Raw genomic sequence first — 14,388 nt, 5'->3', positions numbered from 1 at the left:
CAGCTCGGGGTGGGGGTCAGTCAGCTAGGGGTCGCCCAAGAGGGGGAGGCCGATCAGGTGGCGATCAGGCCCAATTCTATGCTTTTCCTGCCAGGCCAGATGTTGTTTCTTCAGATGCAGTGATCACAAGTATTGTTTCAGTGTGCCACAGGGAGGCTTCTATATTATTTGACCCTGGTTCCACTTATTCATATGTGTCTTCGTATTTTACTCATTATCTGGATATGCCCCATGAGTCCTTAGTTTCACTTGTTTTTGTATCTGCACCGGTGGGCGATATTATTACTGTGGACCGTGTGTATCGGTCGTGTGTGGTAACTATTAGGAAACTGGAGACTAGACTTGATCTCTTATTACTCGGTATGGTTGATTTCGATGTAATCCTGGGTATGGATTGGTTATCTCCATGTCATGCTATTCTGGACTGTCACGCAAAAATTGTGACGTTGACGATGCCGGGGTTGCCAAAGGTTGAATGGAGAGGTTCTCTAGATTTTGTGCCTAGCAGGGTAATTTCTTATTCGAAGGCTCAATGTATGGTTGGAAAGGGATGTTTGTCATATTTGGCCTTTGTGAGAGATGTTGATGTAGATACTCCTATTATTGATTCAGTACCGGTCGTACGAGACTTTCCAGATGTATTTCATATAGACCTGTCGGGTATTCCACCCGACAGGGTTATTGATTTCGGTATTGACTTGGTGCAGGGCACTCAACCCATTTCTATTCCTCTGTATCGTATGGCACCAGCTGAGTTAAAAGAATTGAAAGAGCAACTTCAGGAACTCCTTGAAAAGGTGTTTATTAGGCCTAGTCACCTTGGGATGCACCAGTTCTGTTTGTGAAAATAAAAGTTGGTACTATGCGAATGTGAATTGATTATATGCAGTTGAACAAAGTTACAATCAAGAATAAATATCCTTTACCGCGTATCGATGACTTATTTGACCAGCTTCATGGAGCGAGGGTGTTCTCCAAGATTGATTTGAGATCTGGGTATCACCAGTTGAAAATTTGGGATTCGGATATTCTAAAGACGGCATTCAGAACTCGTTATGGCCACTATGAATTTCTTGTGATGTCTTTTGGGCTAACCAATGCCCGAGCAACATTTATGCATTTGATGAATAGTGTATTCCAGCCATATCTTGATTTATTTGTAGTGGTATTTATTAATGATATCCTAGTGTATTCACGTAGCCAGGAGGAGCATGCACAACACTTGGGTATTGTATTACAGAGGCTGAGAGAGGAGAGACTTTATGCCAAATTTTCTAAGTGTGAGTTCTGGCTTAGTTTGATGGCATTCTTGGGACATATAGTGTCGAGTGAAGGAATTAAGGTGGATTCGAAGAAAATAGAGGCAGTTCAGAATTGGCCCAAGCCATCTTCAGTTACTGAGATTCGGAGTTTTCTCGGCTTGGCCGGTTATTATCATCACTTCATGGGGGGGTTTATCGTCTATTGCATCGCCTATGACTAAATTGACCTAGAAAGGTGCTCCGTTCAGGTGGTCGGATGAATGTGAAGAGAGCTTTCAGAAGCTCAAGACAGCTTTGACTACAACTCCAGTATTGGTATTGCCTATAGGGTCAAAGTCTTATACTGTGTATTATGACACGTTGCGTATTGGTCTCGGCGCAATGCTGATGCAAAACGGTAGGGTGATTGCCTATGCGTCGAGACAGTTAAAGGTACATGAGAAGAATTATCCAGTCCACGATCTTGAGTTAGCAGCTATTGTTCACGCCTTTACTTGTACGGTGTCTAGTGTGAGGTATATACCGATCATCGGAGTCTACAACATTTGTTTAAACAGAAGGATCTTAACTTGCGGCAGTAAAGGTGGTTGGAGTTGCTTAAGGATTATGATATCACAATTCTCTATCATCCCGGAAAGGCCAGTGTGGTGGCCGATGCCTTGAGTCGTAAGGTGGAGAGTTTGGGAAGCTTAGCATATTTACCGGTAGCAGAGAGGCCTTTAGCCTTGGATGTTCAGGCCTCAGCCAACCAGTTTGTTAGATTGGATATTTTCGAGCCGAATCGAGTTTTGGCTTGTGTGATTTCTCGGTCTTCTTTATATGATCGCATTAGGGAGCGCCAGTATGATGATCCCCATCTGCTTGTCCTTAAGGACACAGTTCAACACGGTGATGCCAATGAGGTCACTATTGGGGATGATGGTATATTACGGATGCAGGGCAGGCTATGTGTGCCTAATGTAGATGGTTTGCATGAGTTGATTCTCCAGGAAGCTCACAGTTCGCGGTACTCCATTCATTCAGTTGCCGCAAAGAAGTATCAGGATTTGAGGCAACACTATTGGTGGAGGCGAATGAAGAAAGCTATAGTTGGGTTTGTAACTCGGTGTCTAAACTGTCAACAGGTAAATTACGAGCATCAGAGACCGGGCGGATTACTACAGAGACTTGAAATTTCGGAGTGAAAGTGGGAGCATATTTCCATGGACTTCATAGTTGGACTCCCATGGACTTTGAGAAAGTTTGTTGTTTGGGTGATAGTAGATCAGTTGACCAAATCTGCGCATTTTGATTCCAGTTAGTACAAATTATTCTTCGGAGCGGTTGGCTGGGATTTATATTCACGAGATTGTTCGCCTACACGGTGTACCAGTGTCCATCATATCATATCGGGGCATACAGTTTACATCACATTTTTGGAAAGCAGTGCAGCGAGAATTGGGCACACAAATTTAGTTAAGTATAGCATTTCACCCTCAGACGGACGGACAGTCCGAGCGCACTATTCAGATATTGGAGGATATGTTATGCGCTTGTGTCATAGAATTTGGGGGTTCTTGGGATCAATTTCTGTCACTCACGGAGTTTGCTTATAATAACAGCTACCAGTCGAGTATTCAGATGGCTCCGTATGAGGCATTATATGGGAGATGGTGTCGGTCTCTTGTTGGTTGGTTTGAGCCGGGTGAGGCTAGGCTATTGGGTACTGACTTGGTTCAGGATGCTTTAGAGAAGGTCAAAGTGATTCAGGAACGGCTTTTGCACGACACAATCTAGAGAGAAGAGTTATGCCGACAGGAAGGTTCGTGATGTTGTTTACATGGTTGGGGAGAAGGGTCTGCTCAAGATTTCACCCATGAAGGGTGTGTTGAGGTTCGGGAGGAAGGGCAAGTTGAGCCCTCGGTATATTGGGCCTTTTGAGATACTTAAGAAAATTGGAGATGTGGCTTATGGACTTGCTTTGCCACCTAGTCCATCAGGTGTTCATCCAGTGTTCCATGTATCCATGCTCCGAAAGTATGTCGGGGATCCGTCTCATATTCTGGATTTCAGTACAGTGCAGCTGGACGGTAGTTTGACTTATGATGTGGAGCCGGTGGCTATTTTAGACCGGCAGGATCGAAAGCTGAGGTCAAAGAACATAACATCAATGAAGGTACAGTGGAGAGGCTAGCCAGTCGGAGAAGCTACTTGGTAGATTGAGCAGGAGATGCAGAGCAAATATCTACACCTATTTGAGACTCCAAGTAAGATTCTAAACCGGTTAGAGGACAAACGTTTGTTTAAGAGAAGGAGAATATAACGACCCGGCCGGTAGTTTTGAATATTATAACCCTGTTTTCCCATTTACTGCTCAATTTATGCTTTAAAATTGATTTATGACTTATCGGGTTAGTTGGTTCGGGTCTGGAAGGAATTCGGAGTGAAATGAGACACTTAATCTCAGAATTGAAAATTTAAGTTAGAAAAGTAGACCGGATGGGGACTTATGTGTAAACGACCTCATATTCGAATTCTGATAATTCCAATAGATCTTTTTATGATTTTGGACTTAGGAGCATGTTCGGAAATATTTGGGAGGTCCGTAGTGGAATTAAGCTTGAAATGGCGAAAGTCAAATTTTTGGGAAGTTTGACAAGGGGGTTGACTTTTTGATATAAGGGTCAAAATCCGATTCTGAAAATTTGAATAGGTCTGTTATGTCATTTATGACTTGCATGCAAAATTTGAGGTCAATCAGACGTTATTTGATAGGTTTCGTAGTCGTTTGTAGAAATTAGAAATTTCAAAGTTCATTAGGCTTGAATTGGGGTGTAATTCATGATTTTAGCATTGTTTGAGGTGATTTGAGGGTTCGACTAAGTTCGTATGACGTTTTAGGACTTGTTGGTATGTTTGGTTGAGGTCCCGAGGGGCTCGGGTGAGTTTCGGATGGTTAACGGATCAAAATTTGGACTTAAACAGCTGATGGAATTTTCTGATATCTGTATTTGATTTCCTTATACGCGATCGCGGAATGCATCTGCGATCATGTAGTCTTAGTTGGTCAGTGTAGGTTTTTGTTCTACGCGACCGTGTAAGGTTAATTTGAGGCAATGATATTTTGTGCTTCGCGATCGCGTGAGGCGGGACGCGATCGCGTAGCTATGTGAGTTTGTTATTCGCGAACGCGTGAAGAAGGTCGCGTTCGCTTAGAGAAAATGGGTAGAAATGGAAATCATGCGTTTGTGCTTTCCGATCACGCAGTTAGGTCCGCGATTGCGTAGATTTAAATTTGAGCTGTGGCAAACTGTTCTTCGTGATCGCGTGGGAATGTTCGCGATCGCATAGAGCAAATGTCTGTGCAGAGAGTTTAAGTTCTGAAAATGGGTTCCATTTTTGACGGATTTGAGCTCGGAAAAAGGCAATTTTTGGGAGATTTTCAGAGGAAACAATGGGGTAAGTGTTCTCAACTCAATATTGGTTAAATTACCCGAATCTATGGTTGTTTTTATCAATTAATGGGTGAATTAAGTTGGAAAATTTTAGAAAACCCTCTTGGTTTAAATTGAAGATTTGAAGGTCGAGTTGAGGTCGGATTTTGGTAAAATTGGTATAGTTAGACTCGTGGTTGAATGGGCTTTCAGATTTTATAACTTTTGTCGGGTTCCGAGACATGGGCCCTACGACAATTTTTGACCTAAATTTTGGAATTTTATGGAAAATTAGTATTTTCTCACGGAATTAATTCCAATAAATTTTATTGACTTAAACGAATTATTTATGGCTAGATTTGAGGCGTTTGGAGGCCAATTCACGAGGCAAAGGTTTAGCAGAATAAGAATTTCACGATTTGAGGTAAGTAACAGTTTTAAATTTGGTCCTGAGGGTATGAAACCCCGGATTATGTGTTATGTGAGTGGCTTTGAGGTGACACATATGCTAGGTGACAGGCGTGTGAGCGTGCACTTTAGGAATTGTGACTTGGTCAAATTCCTTGGAACTGTGAAATTGAGTTATCTGTTTATATCCATACATTCTCTACGTGATAGGGAAAGATTGAGCTGAGACTCGTATTAAAAATTATGTTTAGACTTATGTTGTTATTATTGGTACCCACTGGGGTCATTTATGTGGTTGAATAATATGTTCAAATTGTAATTTTCCACTCTGTCATGTTTATTCATTTTATATCATACCTCAGTCTCTCTTATTATTATTGATGCATCGTATCACTATTTTTTGGCTGCTTATCATGATTTCTGAGAGCCTGAGAGACTAGAGAGGTTGATGATTGAGTGGGGCCGAGGGCCTAATTGTGAGAATATTTATTGATCGGGCTACACGCCACATCATGTTTATTTATTTATGCCATGATTGGCTTGAAATAACGCTTGGGCTGAAGGAGCCCCTCCGGAGTCTGTACACAACCCCAGTGAGTGCAGGTGTCGAATGCGAGTGCCAAGTGCCGAGTGATGAGTGACTGTGAGGAATGAGTGACTGTGAGGAAAAAGTGACTGTGAGGTTGGAGTGAATGAGAGGTTGGAGTGAATGTGAGGACTGAATGACTATTACTCTGAGAGGATGTATTGATTTCATTATTTGCTGCATTTCAGGTGTCATATATCACTATTTGGGGAATTTCGGAAAAATATTATTTTCTGTTTCGGTCAAACTTGATATGAAATTTTAGTGAAATCTTAAATGTTGAACTTGAGAGCATGCCTACTCTTTTATATTGGAAAGTATTGTATTTGGACTTAGCTGAGAAGCTCGTCACTACTTTCAGTTCTTTATTTATTATTGTTACTTACTGAGTTGGTTGTACTCATACTACACCCTGCACTTCGTGTACAGATCCAGGTGTTCCCGAGCATAGCGGGTGTTAATTCTCTCGCACGGTTGATTTTCCAGAGATTCAGAGGTAGATGTTGTATTTCGCAGACCTTGTCTCTCTTTCCCTATCTCCTTGTTTAATGTATTTGGTCTTAGATTGTTATAGACCGTATTTTCCAGACTTGTATTCATACTAGATGCTCATGTGCTCAGTGACCCCGGGTTTTGGGAGTGTTTATATATGTATTTGTGAGTTTTTCTTCCGCTAAATTTAGATATCATGTTTTCAAACATAAAAGATATGGTGGTTTATTGACATTGTCAGTTTGCCTAGTATTGAGATAGGCGCCATCACGACGGGTGAGATTTTGGGTCGTGACAAAACCACTGCTGCAAATTCTGCTTTTGGTATTCTTGCACCTTCGGAGGTCTGATAGCAGGTGTGAATCCGCATGTGCGCGCAACCAATCGTAGAAGTGTCCTAGAGTTGAACTGGGCAGTGCTTGCAGGTGCGAGAAATTTGCCCGCATCTGCAAGGCCGCAGGTGAGAAGGAGAGGGCGCAGAAGCGGAAAATGGTGAGCCGGGCAGCGCATGTGTGACATTTTTGCCACATAATCGATGGTCGCAGGTGCAACCCCTTGTCCGTAGATGCGGAAGTCGCTGGGGCAGTGTTAAAAATGAGAGTTTCCGAGATTTTCTCATTTTGGACATTTTGGAGCTCGGCTTAGGCGATTGTGGAGAGTAATTTTTCCACACAACTTGGGGTAAGTGTTCTTGAATCCCTTGTGATTATATTTCATGAATTTATCTTCATTTTTAGTGTAAGATTATCGAATCTTCAAGAGAAATCGAAGGAAATTCCTAAATTTCATAAAAATGAATTTTTGAGTTTTGAACGTCAATTTGGAGTCGGAATTGAGTGAAATTAGTATGGTTGAACTTGTAATTGGATGGGTTGTCGGATTTTGTGAGTTTTGTCGAATTCCGAGACATGAGCCACACAGACAATTTTTGGAGTGTAATTTCGGAATTTGTGGGAAAATATTAGTATTTTGATATGGAATTAATTCTTATAAATTATGTGGACTGAATCAAATTTATTGTGGCTAGATTCAAGCCGTTCAGGAGTTGATACGTGTAGAATGGGATTTCTGGAGCATTTTGATCTTGCTCGGAATTGGATTCGTCTTGTTCGAGGTAAGTAACTCTTCTAATCTTAGAGATGGGGGTATGAACCCTGAATATACGTGTTATGTGTTTGGTGTTGAGGTGACGTGTATGCTAGGTGATGGGCATGCGAGCGTGCACCATGTGAACTGTGATTCCATTATTTTTGTGGTACTGTGTAATTACCTGAACTTATTTGAAATCATGAAATCTCTATGTACTAGAGTTATCAAACTATGATTCACGTTAGAAGCCATGTTTAGGCTATATACTTATTCTGTTTGGGACCCACTGAGGTCATTTCTGTTGTTGAGTTATCTGCTTTCATTGCATTACATACTCAGTCATATGCATCCATATGCATATCATATCTCAATCTCTATTGTTATTTATTGATGCATCATATCATTGTTTCCGGACTAATATCATGACATTGTGAGCCCGTGAGAGAGATACTGGAGAGATTGATGATTGAGTGAAGCCGAGGGACTGATTGATTATGATATTGATACTATGGCACGTGAGTTGTCCGTGCGGATTATATCGCTTGGGCTGAAGGAGCCCCTCCATAGTCTGCACACACCCCTAGTGAGCACGGTTGATATTATTGAGGGATGGATCTTCCATGGACATTGATCTTGTCCGAAGCATTTTATACCTCGAGATGGATCTTTTCCACGGGCTGGATTGGCCCTACTCGGTACTGAGTGAATGATGATCAGTTGATGTGTATATTCCAGGATGGATCTTCCCTGGGCCGGATTGGCCATATACAGTACCGAGTGATTGAGCATGATGAGTGGAATGTGTGAGAAAGTGAGATTGAGTACTCTGAGAGTGTGAGTACATGAGTTTATCTCTGAGATACATTGCATTGACATGCACACATGACATACAAGCATAGAGATGTATTTTCCTTATGATGTACGGTATCACGTCATTCATGACTTGTCACACATGTGGATATATGGGCATAGTGATGCATTGGTTTTACCCTGGCTAACTGGAAAGAAAATGAAACATCTTATTTATTATTGAAAGGATTTTTGGGAAAATTACTGCTTTCAACTTATTCATATTTTGGCAACTTCGGTAAACGACTTGGGATTTTCACTGATACACTTGAAAAGCAGAACTATTTTCAAAAGTCATGATTTAGCTGAGCATTTATTCTTTGAGTTACTTCTTTTATTACTTGCTCTATGTTGTTATGAATTGTTATTGGTTATTGGAGTTGGACTCTGACCATGGTACAAGCTCGTCACTACTTTCAACCTAAGGTTAGGTTTGTTAGTTATTGAGTACATGGAGTCGGTTGTACTCATACTACACTTCTGCACCTTGCGTGCAGATGTTGGCTGTTGATGTTGCTGTGTTCGTTGGGAGCTGGATTTGAAGATGTACCTACGTGTTGTTGCTACCTCTTGTTCATGGTATCCTTAGATTCATAAAACTCTGTTTATGTACTTTTCAAACAGATGATGTATTTACTTCATACTAGCTTTGTATACTCTATTCTTAGAAGCTCAAGATTTGTACTACCAGTTCTTGGGGAATGTATAAGATTCAGATTTTTCTTTACTTAAATTGCTTTAATAATTATTATTGGAATTAGATAGTTGATAATTGGCTTACCTATTGAGTTGGGTTAGGTGCCATCATGACTAGTTGGATTTTGGGTCGTGACAATCCATTTTCGGGATCATAATATCATGTTTACCACAGAACGAGTAAACTTCATTCATCAAGAACTCGAATTCACTTTCTCTCATAGTTTGTAATCTTATTTTTGCAAGGTCAAGCAACCTCATAGCATTGACTATTTCTTGATCTTTCTTTTGTAAAGCTTTGTTCAATTCATTTGTAAGAAGCAACATCTTGAACATCTAGTACAATAAAAATACAAATTCAAATTCTTGAATATTACCCAAAAGATTTTTTGCTGCAAATCTATCAAGAGAAAGAAGACTAACTTGTTGCATATCTTTAATCACGTTAACAATCGAAGAAAATATAATCAACAAATTTTCCAAGGTCTTAAAATGCGAACCCCAACGAGTATCACCTGGTCGTTGGAGGCCACGTTCTTAATTCAATCAACCAATATCCCAAAAAAGTCATCATCTAAATCTCTGATAATAGCTTTAATTGTTTTTTTAGCACAAGCATCCACAATATCCTTTTGAATTGTTGGACAAATCATCATATCATTGTTTGGAGCTTTATGTAATATTACCTTTCCCACATCGGAATGCTTATCCCCATAAAATTTCAAAAGTTCAAGAAAAGACCTTTGTATTCGGAATCTTCACTTTCATTATTACCTCGAAATGACAATCCATTTCTTAAGAGAAATAGTACCACATCAACCGAGGCTTTTAAGCGTATCCGATAATCACTTTTTGCTTTCTCACTTTGCTTGTGAAAAGAAGATTGAATCGATTGTTCTTGATTTATCAAATCTTGCATCCTATTAAAACATTTGTGATGGATACTACTTACTTTCCCGACATGCATTCTAAGTCTTTTCGTACCCTTGTTCCTACACTTAAAACCATCTTTTATAAATGCATCCCCCGCATTGCCACGACTTTCAAGCTCATTCTTAAACAAATAACAACACAAACAGAATGCAACATCACCTTTTATGGTATAATCCAACCATTGAGAATATGGACCCTTAAATCAATCGGGATTAAATTGACGCATTTTGTTCCCCAAAAAAATTATTTTAGGGAAAGCATGACCACTCGGTTGGTAAGCCCCTTTTTGAAATATAATGTCTCCTCACTTCATCTCGGATATTAGGGGCATACTGAAGAATCGGTATTCTTTCTTTGGGATCAGGATTGGGAGATCCTAACTTAAGAACACTATCAACATTTGAAGGAGGGGTAAGATTGTCCCTCTTTGGATTTCAGGAGCTATATTCGAACTAACAGAAGGCCGACACTACAATTGGAATTTGATTGGCCAATGTTTGACCTGATCACAAATTTATCCATTTTGATGTTCCTACAAATTCAAATATCTCCCATCATCAAAATACAAATTCATAATAAAACTAAGAGAATCACGCACTTTTAAATTCATAATAAACCGGAGGAATCACATCCCTTATGTATTTAAGAAAATAAGGGAATTACACCCTTTCAAACATAATAAAATAGAGGAATCACACCCCTTTCAAGTTTAATTAAAATAAAATGAAAACTTATTAGTTCTTCTGCAACTTTTGATAATTTTATCTTTGAGATCAAATGGAAGTGCTTGCCCACTACCCAGTTCCTCACTTGACATAACCCTGAAATTTTTATATTAAAAGAACCTTTGTTAAAATAAAATCACAAAAAAAAAACTTTGCTTCACTGAAGAGTCATTCGTCTGTGAGTGATAATATAGTACTTTTGCAATTTGCAGTAGAATCAACTTAAAGATGTTGTTTAGACTTTAGACTTTAGAGTTGCTTTATCTTTATTTATGAATAAGCTCTTAGGAGCACTTTATGTATTATGCATATTTTATTAGCTTCAATAGAGTAAATTTTATATGTTGTCATTCAATATCAATCAAAAAGGATAAGCTCAAGAAAAGTTATCAAAATAAATCTAAATAAAAAAAAATCTCCTTCATTCAATGGTTACAGAAAATAAATCCCAAAATCGGAATAAACCTACAAGAAAATTTATTAACTAGTTTAGAAAAAGATTGGACCTTACCTTCTAGGAACTAGAAAATAGCATTGCACAAGCAGTCACGCAGTAAATGGAGACAAGATGTCAAGATTAGCCTTTAGCTTTTAGAACAAAAGACAAGAACAAATCAAAATAAGAACTAGGGTTTAGCTTTTTTTTTTTTATATTTTATTTTATTTTATTTTATTTTAACTTTTGACCTTTTGGGATAAATTGAGATTAGGAATTAGGAAATAATTTTGATATTTGGGAATTCGGGAAGCGTGGGGCTGTGTAGAAGTTGGGCACTGATATATATAATAGGATAGAAGAAAAGCTTAAACGCTGCGTTAGAATAAATAGAAAGAGAAAAAAAAAGATTTAAGAAAAAAATAAAATAACCAAAAAGCCAAGCAGGGATTCGATCCCTTGCACTGAGGCAATTAAGCTCCTAGAAATTAGAAGACAAAACCAATGCACCACTTCACCTCTTTTGACTATGGATGCCATCAGATAGATATATATATATATATATATATATAAACTACTTTTTTGCGAATTATGTACATCATATACATATTTTAGCAGAGGGACCACGGGCTCAGGTGAACCACATTTTTTACAGTAGATCAGCCTCTGTTGCCAGGAGGAGAACTTTACTTCCCTGATGCATTCACATTTGTTTGCATCTATGTATTATACATATCTTAAGTACTGCAATTGACGTTCTTATCAATTAATTTTTTACAGCTCACCCGAAGCAAATAACCATAAAACTCTATGTTACAATATCCTGTCCGTCGTACAGACTATGATATCTTTACTGTTGCTACAGAAAAAGGAGGTTAGTTCTTGCTACAGAACTCGCTAGGCAAATTCCTGCTACAGAATTTGTTTGGTGAAGTGACAGGCAGATGCAAGTATACGTTCGCCGAGCAGAGCCAACAAGGAATCAAACAGTAACTTTGTTTCTAGTTGAGTTAGTAAAACGCATAGTAAATTTTATAGATTCTTGAAATAAGAGAAAAACTTCAAGTCAAAAGGGAGATCAGATTTATTGTTCAGTCTTCCCGCAACCAAATTTTACATCAGATGACTAATATGCTTTATTGGCTAGCAAAATACAAATGTACAAGCCATAAAGTTGCATAAACGCGCACTGTCCATCTTTTCTGCAATTTTTGAAACAAAAGGGATGTTAGTAATGTCAGAGGCGGATCCAGGATTCGAAGGTTGCGGGTGCCACCATATTATGCATACAATATACATGTCAATAGTTAGAAAGACAGATTAGTAATAATTGGTCGGTTCGGTTAGTTTTTGGTTAATTTGAATAGGCCTTTCATTCACAAAACAAATAAATTCGATTTTAGTTAAAATTTTTAGCGCTTAATTTAAACACATTCTAAATAAAAATGCAAAAGAAAAATAACATTTCATGAAAGAGCGCCTCCAATATAAATATTTGCTTAAAGTGTACCTTAACTACACTATATTCTTTGTTTGACTAGATTAATTTACTTGTATTGTTCTTTGTTTATTTTTTCATCTTAATTGTTGAGTTATATGACAATTATTTTCAAAGAAAAACCTTCAACATTCAACCTATTATATTCAACTCAAAACGACTATCAATCAAGCCATTTAATTTTTTTTCAAAACCCAATAGAAGATATTGCTCAAATTATATTCCAATATATAAATTAATATCGTTTCATTAAAAATAAAGAAATTATATTCTAATTAAAATCAATTAAAATTACTGTAGAAAATAATTGTTTATAAAGTAAAGTATAATGATAGAAACAAAATAAGGACTGAAAGTTAAAAAAATGAAAAACGAGACTTAACAAGTAATAAAAGGAGCGAAAGAACCGAAAAAGAAGAAAAAGATATGAGGCACTAAAGTTCAACTAAAAATAAAAGAAATCTTAATAAGTAGAAAAAAGGAAAAATCAAAGGAGCTGCTCCAACATGGAATCGAACTTGCATTCTTGAGGCAAAGAAAACCCTTCAAAGGGAAGGCTAAACCAATGACACTCACTTCCACTTTGTGACTTTTGGGTGTCATTCTATCTATTTATACGTTTTTTTACAGAAATATTATATACATGATAGAAATTTTAGCGAAGCGCGCGGGTGCCGTGGTATCTCTAACTTGCAACGCAGATCCGCCCCTGAGTAATGGCAAGTGGCAAAGTTTATTTGGTAACTTGAAATAGTGGCTGGCTATCAATTGCATTACCTTTGACACACAAGCATAGTGGCCATTAGAAGATGTATGTACAAGCAACTGATAGTCCAAAGCTTTTGCAGCTGCCCTTTTTGCAAAGAAGAAGATGTAGTTAGTAGACAAAAGTTTCATCAATGAAAATAGAACGGGATGCAATGTGCCCTTTTTTTTTATACCGGAAGTTTCTTCGAGTTATTTGTTCTTTATGTTAAAGAGTGTAATGAATTGAAAGCTGTTAGACTTTACTGCCGAAGAATGAAAAGTAGAGACAGAGTTTACGAACCTTCTTTTTTTCTTAGCAAGAGTTTCTGGTTCTGTTTGTTGCCTATTGGTAGATGAGCTACTTTCTTTACCTCTTTTGTGTCTGCAATATCTTTTATAGTAACACATGTGAACAACTGATTTTTTACCACACCTAAATACTATACTATTTTAGTGAAAATATTTTTTTTAGGTTTAATCTTAATATTTTAAACTTTTGTCTTACTCTCAATAATTTTTTTTTAAAATAATATATTTTGTATATTATATACAATAATTATACAAATTTTATACACTTTTTCGGCTATCAGATGTAAATAGTTTCTGACGCGAGCTAAAAATGATAATACCCCTTAATTTTGTGATCACAAAACTGAATTGGGCCTTTCATTTTGTAGAGAAAAATTATACTCATAAAGCTCTTAAAGAGGAAATAGAGAAAAAAATTAAACATGGACTTACAGATATTGAATTCTTATTTCTAGTTAAAACAATTACCCCTCAGGGGATCCCATCAATCAGCTTCTTTAAGCCTTACGGGTTTACTCGCCCGTTGACTCGCACACATGTCAGACTCCTTGGTCCGTGTTTCAAGACGGGTCGAATGGGGAGCCCACATGCCAGCGTCTGGAGGGCACAGATGCCGAAGCACGCTAGAGGCGCGCGCCTACCACAATCAAGGAGACGACGTTCCACGAGTGTATCAAAATCCCGGGCTTTGGCCGCCCCCAATCCACGCTGGTCCATGCTCCGAGTCGATCGGCGGACCGGCTCAGCACTGTTCCACATCCGACCGGGGCGCATCGCCGGCCCCCATCCGCTTCCCTCCCGATAATTTCAAGCACTCTTTGACTCCGTTTTCAAAGTCCTTTTCATCTTTCCCTTGTGGTACTTGTTCGCTATCGGTATCTCACCCGTACTTAGCCTTGGATGGACTTCACTGCCCGATTTGGGCTGCATTCCCAAACAACTCGA

This window comes from Nicotiana tomentosiformis, chromosome 8 (assembly GCF_000390325.3).
Source record: "Nicotiana tomentosiformis chromosome 8, ASM39032v3, whole genome shotgun sequence".
NCBI lineage: Eukaryota > Viridiplantae > Streptophyta > Magnoliopsida > Solanales > Solanaceae > Nicotiana > Nicotiana tomentosiformis.
The sequence above is the reverse complement of the archived record's forward strand: the minus strand, read 5'-3'. Positions refer to the sequence as shown.